Source organism: Phoenix dactylifera, chromosome 8, assembly GCF_051530095.1.
Source record: "Phoenix dactylifera cultivar Ajwa chromosome 8, Ajwa_hap1_PhDact_Kaust_v1.1, whole genome shotgun sequence".
Classification (NCBI taxonomy): Eukaryota; Viridiplantae; Streptophyta; class Magnoliopsida; order Arecales; family Arecaceae; genus Phoenix; species Phoenix dactylifera.
In genome coordinates, this window is record NC_143197.1 from 23,990,683 (window position 1) to 23,997,870 (window position 7,188).

The following is a 7,188-nucleotide window of genomic DNA, read 5'->3' on the forward strand; positions in this document are numbered from 1 at the left end:
TTGCAGGTCTCTATCTAAGTTATCCACAGCCTGTTAGCAGAGGACATCAGCAGAAGGCTTGCTGCTAACTGCAGAACTCTGCAACCTGAACTCACTCACCCTCAAAAGGGGCATCTCCATTGATGCTAGCGTTTGATTGCCCTCTAGGCCCTGCAGCAGCCTGTTCTGTATTGGTCCCAAGCTCTGAAGCTGTCTGCTTTCTCCTCTGTTCTTCAAGTTGTGTTCTCCTCTGTAGTAGGCTGTTCTTCAGATAGCCATGGCCTTTTGTTGACACTGTCTTTCACTTTTAACTTCACAACTTAGCCCACAGTCACCAGGTTTCCTTCTCTAAGTTAGCAAACGTATTGAATGAAATATAAGTTAGCAATGACATATAAGTTAGCAAGAATCATAAATTTAGTGGGAAGCATAGGCATAGTTTATTAATCTATGCTCGCTATGCAACACTAATTTAAACCTAGAAAGCATGCAACCACTAGGAACGAATTCTCATCGAGATATAACAGATGATTAAGACTCTGGCTGGAATTGCTGTATATAGTAGAGTTTTTTGATATTTTAGAAGTAGAGCTTTCGAAAAGTAGAGCTTGTAAAAACTTTTTGTTGTTTGATAACTACATTTCTGAAATATTGTGAAACATTAACATGTATTTAGTAAAAAAATAATATATATATATATATATATTGATTAATGAATATAAATAGAAAATATGTGGTATACCCTAATATTTGTGGTTTTTCACTAAAAAAAATAATTGGTTCTTAAGAAAGAAAAATTAATTAGGCTATACAACGAGGATATTTGCCATTACTAAACATGCTTAATCCAATAGCCATGCCGGAGATTATTGTTATTGAGTCATCTATAATTTGAGCATCTTGATTCCAAACCTGCACATGCACAATAATAATAATCTTAAATACTATAAAAATAGTAATAATTGCTGTGAAGAGGCCATTGTGGCTTTTATATGTTGCATGACTTATCCCAACCGTTCAAATTAAACCCAATTTAGATTGAATTATCTCAACCATTCAAATTAAACCCAAGTTTTTACTTCATCCAAATTTGACGCTCCTAATTTATCTGGGATTCCTTGTTCATCTCTTCTTTCCTTATAGCACGCCTCCTTAAGCCTACAGCTACTTGCTTCCTTTTTTTGGTTTAGCCCAAATATCTCAATTACACTAAAGCCCAAGTTTTTTTCCTATTACCCGAGCTCTTGGTTCTCTCAATTTTCGTTGAATTTCATATTCAAGTTTCTTTTTCCAGCAGTATTAGTCCCTTTAAAATCGTGCGGAGGTCGGATCATGAGCAAAAACCAATCAAAATATTCAACATTTAAAATAAGAATAAATAAATCCATCACTTTCTAAAGAAAATCTGTCAGTTGCTTAGGAAAAGGGGAAATAAGAATCCATTACTTTGCTGATACACGGTGGTAGGGGTGCAAATGGGTCGGGTCGGAGTGGGTCATAAGTGATCCTGACCCAACCCGAATTCTTGTTCGAGTCCTAATGCTAGACCCAGACCCAAGTCAATAGAAGATCGGGTCGAGTTGGACCGGGTCCACAACTAAAATTTCTGACCCAACAGGTCATTTGGGTCAGGTCGAGTTCATTATAACCCGGTCCCAACCCAAAAACTTCGGGTCAGGAATGAATCTGGGCCGGATTCAGATATATGTACTTGTCATTCTTTATACTTAACTTTTTTTATCCTGTTCCAAGGTTAACTAGCCTTGATTTTGGGTGATCGCGGACAGTGGAGTGAGAAAGAAACATAAAAGGAAAGACTATGAGGTGAAGAAAAGGGGTAGGGAGTTGCATTTTAGAGGGTCGAGTAGAATGTATCTCGGGTCGTCCTTCCAAAATTTTAGCTTTGCAATCACATTTGATCACTGCATGGGTGTAACTATTGGCCCGCGGGGCATTGTGGTCCCAAACCCCACGCCAAGGATCTATGGAGGGAGTTGAGATGGTTGTCGTGGGACCGTCTTCGGATGGGTAATGCGACTATCTCTTGCTACTTTGGAATCCTTACCTATGCTTGAAGATCCTATCTAAGAGCCCGACAAGAAGAATCATACGATATAGGGAAGAAAACAATGGATTCAATTCCAAAAAAACAACGCAACAAAGAACTCTAGTAAGGACGGGAAGGGTCCATACTAATCTAATACAATCTATAGGGGATTAATTTACCCACCCCTAGCCCAAGCCTTACAGTTGACCTTCTCCTAAGAGAAACTAAAACACTCACAATGATCTTATTCTTCGACTCCCTTCCAAAGGCCCTAATGGCTCCCTTATATAGACCTACAGGCTCAATGAAAAAGAAAAATATTCAAATTACATGACTCCTATGGGCGGGCTGAGCTTCTAAGCCAGGCGTCTTTGAATTTAAAATAAGTAATTGCATATCCCTCAAACTTGGCCAAGTGGTTGACCGGGACGCGCGGCCTGGTTGGCCGAGGCGCATGTCCCGTTCGGCCACTGCCACTTGTCCTGCTAGTTCCGAACTTGGTAAGCCATTGCACGCCCTTGGCTGGTCGGGACGCGGATTCTGGCTGGCCATGACGCGAATCCTGCTACTGACACTCTCGCGGATTGCTGACTTGTCCTTTGCGGATCCACTAATCTTTTGGCCTAATGCATCTAGGCTGGTGTTGCTCCCTGATCGCTCTCTATGAAAGAGCCCTTGGACTCCTTCATGGATTACACTTGAGTACTTTCCCGCAATGCAGGCCTTACTTATTTTGCCCCTATGTTTGCGGCCCTCGAATGGCTGCCACTTAGTTCGGCTTGTTGTTGACTTGGTCCTATATTGTGCTGGTCGAGAGCTACAAAGTGTGCTATTCGGGTGCGCATGGGTCCTTGGTTGTGCCTGCTGGTGCGCAGCCCCTTTGATCGAGCTCTTCTGGATGCAAGCTAATGTGAGTCGGCTTAGCCTGTTGTGGACTAATATGGATAGGCTTAGCCCGAGCGTTCCCTTTGGCTAGCCTAGTTGCGCTCTGTTGGGCGAGGTCGCATGAGGCTGGGCACATGCACATGTTGAGCTCTGTGCAGTCGGGTGCTGGTCTGGTCGAGCATCAACCTTAGTTCACTTGACCGGGTGCATGGTGCTCCTGGACGTTGGTGCGGCGCTATGCATGCGTGCTCACTATGTTGTGAATCTGGCCACAGTGCAGCCATCTGGCCGAACACCGACCTTGGTCCACTTGACCGGGCGGGTGTTGCTTCCGGGCGCTGGTACAGTGCTGCGCATGCGTGCTTACAGTGTTGTGCTTCTGGGCGCAATGCGGCCTTTCCTCTATGAACACGCGCACGGGCTGATGCCCCTTGTCGCCATCGGATACTGTTGTGCCCGCCCAAGACGCGCATGCAACGTACTGCAATCGCTGCACGCCTGTTGAGCGTTGGTGCGGCGCAGGCTGGCGACCTGGCTGAGCATCAGCCTCTCCAGTCCATGGTGAGGTTGCGGATGTGCGTGCCGAGGGGCGCGTAGGTGTGCGGCTGTCCGCCAGGGGTTGGCCGTGCGTGGGCGACGCTGGGCATGGTGTTGGCTTGCAGGGTGTTGCGGTCCCAAACCCCATGCCAAGATTCTGCAAAGGGAGATGAAGTTGGTTGGTTGTTATGGGACTGTTTTTGGGTGGGTAACGCGACTATCTCTTGCTACCTTAGAATCCTTGCCTATGCTTGAAAATCCTATTTAAGGGCCTGGCAAGAAGAATCACACGATATGGGAAAGAAAACAATGGATTCAATTCCAAAAGACAACGCAAACAAGAACTCTAGTAAGGACGGAAAGGGTCTATACTAGCCTAATACAATCTAGAGAGGATTGATTTATCTTACTCTAGCCCAAGTCCAAGGCCTAACCCCTAAACCGAAAATAGGCACAAGTGTCTCCCAAGCCTTGCAGCCAACTCCCTAAGGGACTTACAACTCAAATGAGCAAATACAATTATCAAAGATATCCTCATAAAAGGCCTAAGACCCTCTTATATAGACCTAAGACTCATGTGCCATACATGGCTTATTGGCGGGACAATAAAATAAGTTCCTAATCAGCCGCATGGGAAGAAATTTGAATTCAAATTCAAAACTCTCCCCATGTGGGTCACATGCTAAAAATCAAATAGGAAAGGTGTGCTCCCGGGATGCGCATCCTGGTTGGCCTGAATGCTGATCCCGTGCATCCAGGATGTGGGATTCATCTCAGCCATGACAAGTGGCTGGCTGGTGATACTTTTGGTCGCAAATCGCTAATGTATTGTACCTAGGAGAAGTTCTTCAGTTGCACTTGGGTGCATGGAGATTTTTTTCCTTGTTTGGCACATGCTCTTGGTTGGCATCCCGTGGATCCTTCCTTGTTTGAAATCTTCCATGTGCTGCATATGGGGCGTTGATCTTTCGCCCGTTGAATCTGGTCCCTTGCTCTCCTAGATCGAATGGCCATGGAAGAGTCTTAAGGCTCCTCCACAGATTGTTGATTTTGGCATTTCCGGAATAGGGGCTTTATACTGAAAAAATCCTACTAAGTCTGCTTTCCTCCCAGGATGCAGATCTTGGTCGCCTAGAATGCGGATCCTGGATGACCAGGACACGTGTCCAGCTGTTGATTCTCTCGTGCTTGGTCGTTGCCTATGATAGATCTTTGAGCGCTTGGATTGCTGAGGTGTCATGCCCAAGGAGTCCTTCTTTGGCTGCATTGCTGCCTCTTGGCCCCCTTTTATCGCTGAAGTGGCGTGTGCATGGGTTGTTGATCGATGGCCTGATGCATCTAGGCCCTTGCTTTCCTGGGGCCAAGTAAACATAGAAGAATACTTGCTTGGTAGGGACTCCTCCATGATTTAATTGCTGGACAGGTGTCAAGTCCTTCTTTGGTAAGGACTTCGCTGTCTTGTTGGCGCCTCCTAGCCGAGCTCCCTTGATGCTTTCCATGTGGCATATGGATGGGCTGATGTCTTCTAATTCCGTGGGAACTCTAGGGCCATTGAATGGTTGCCACTTGTCTTGGCCTTTGGGCATATTTGCTGACCGTGTGCTGGATGTGAATGCATGCATTCGGGTGGGCACCAGCTGATGGACTTAGCCCCGTTGGTTGGGTCCCTCTACTCGCACCCAAGTGTAAATAGGCTTCATTGGATGTGTTTGAGTGTGAATAGGCTTGGTCGGGTGCGCTCGAGCATGAATGGGCTCGGGCACAGGACCAGGCTGGCTGCCGAGCACGGGCGCGGGTGCTAGGCGTTGAGCATAGCCTGCGTGGGGCCGAAATTCCTAATGAGGTACTTGGCCGATGGCTTGGCGCAACTCCAAGCAATGGATTTGTCCTAGATCAAGCCTGTAGTCGGTGTCAAGCTTGGCAGTCGTCGGGCATGCCATGAATTTGGCTCGGCAGAGCGAGGTCCTCATCACATGGCCCTCGCACGATCGATTGCTCCTGGGCATGGCCGACCTTGTCCGTGGGGGCCGGGGCACGCTTGGTCACTGGGCGTTGACGTGCGCGAGAGCAGGGCGTTGTGTGCGCGCTAGTGCGCGGTGCATTGGGTCAGCCTGGCACTTGGGCGTTGGCCAGCTTGACTGCAACGCAGGCGCATAGTTGGCCACGCGCTGGTGATACTGTGGCTGAGGGCCTTGCGCACAGGCACGCTGCTGGGCGCCGCATGCGGGCTTGTGGCTGGCCTGCGATCGGTGGCCTCGCACGCGGGCACTTTGCCGAGCGCCGCGCGTAGGCCCTTTGCTTGCGGTCTAGGGGCGCTGGGCGCGGCCTGTGGCCGAGCGCACAGGCCTCTCGGTCTGCTATGTGCAGTGGCCAGGCGCGTGGCCGTTGGACTGGGTGCCGCGCGCTAGCTTATGGCGATGGCCCCGAACCTCGCGCAGGCATTGTGCGTGGCCTGTGCAAGGTTGAGCCTGTTGCTGCCAAGCTTGATCGAGGTTCGGCCAAGCCTCCAAACAGTGGAGTTGACCCGAGTCCTAGCCTTGGCCAAGGTTGGCTCGAGTCCTAGCCTTAGCCAAGGTTGGCCTCGGTCGAGCCATCATGGATTTGGCTTGGCCGGGCTGGTTTGCGGTGGCATTTTCTGGGGTCCGCAACAGTAACCTCTATGTTGGGCTACCATCGTCCCAATAACAATCAATATAGTAACTTAGCGAGCCTACATGGTTGCAGCTAAATAGGCCCATTATACTCAAATACCAGAACTCAGGTAGTGCGGGCTACAACATCAAAATTGGGCCTAGTAAGTTCCAAACCTTCCGAGACCAATATTTTACTAGGTTTAGGTCGAGTAAGGTCACAAAGTAGGAAACCCAAAATTGTCGCAAAAATTAAATAGGTAGAGCCGAGTTAAAATTTAGTAAACCCAGATCTGATCTGGAAAATGAAATGGGCCTAATTTTAGAATCCGACCCAACCTCATGAATTCTTTAAATTAGGTCTAACCAAGTCAAGCCAGATTAGATCATAGGTCAATCCGGCTCATTTGCAGTATTAAACTATAGGCAAGTTCTGTTCTGGCTACAGATGGCAAAAGGTTTTTGATTCAATGGAGGGAATCCTTGGTGCTGTCCCTCGAACTTTCTCAACAAATTTGTTCAATGCAAAAGTCGCTTCCATGTTTACATCACGGCGCCCAACGGTCTTCGTTTCAAGACAAAAGACGTTTGATTCCCATTCATTGGTTCGATGTCTCTGCCAATCAAATCAAGTCCACTGTATACAAGGCTCCAATCAAAAAGGACTACCGTATACAAAGGCTAATTTCCTTGAAGCTAGCGGGTGACACATCAGCCCCAAAACCAACGGCGGACCAATATATTGTGGGAATTGATAGGCACACATATTGATGGTGACATTAACCTTGTTCGCTTTTTTTTTGCCAGAAATGATATCCTTATCATTGTTCCCAATATGTAATTGTGATAGCAATTAAGAAATACTTGGAATAGCAATTGAGGATGATTCGGCCATAATAATTAGTTGGATATAGAAGGATCCGAGCGGTGGTGGTATGGATCATCCCTACATCGAGACATCTGAATAATGGTGAGGAATGGGATGACTTTTCAGACTAAGCATGTATTTAGAGAGACTAATGAGGATGCAAATTGGATGGCTACCTATGTAGTGATCTCCGCGAAGCTAACATAATACAGACTACCATAGATGGGAATGCTAGGATATTT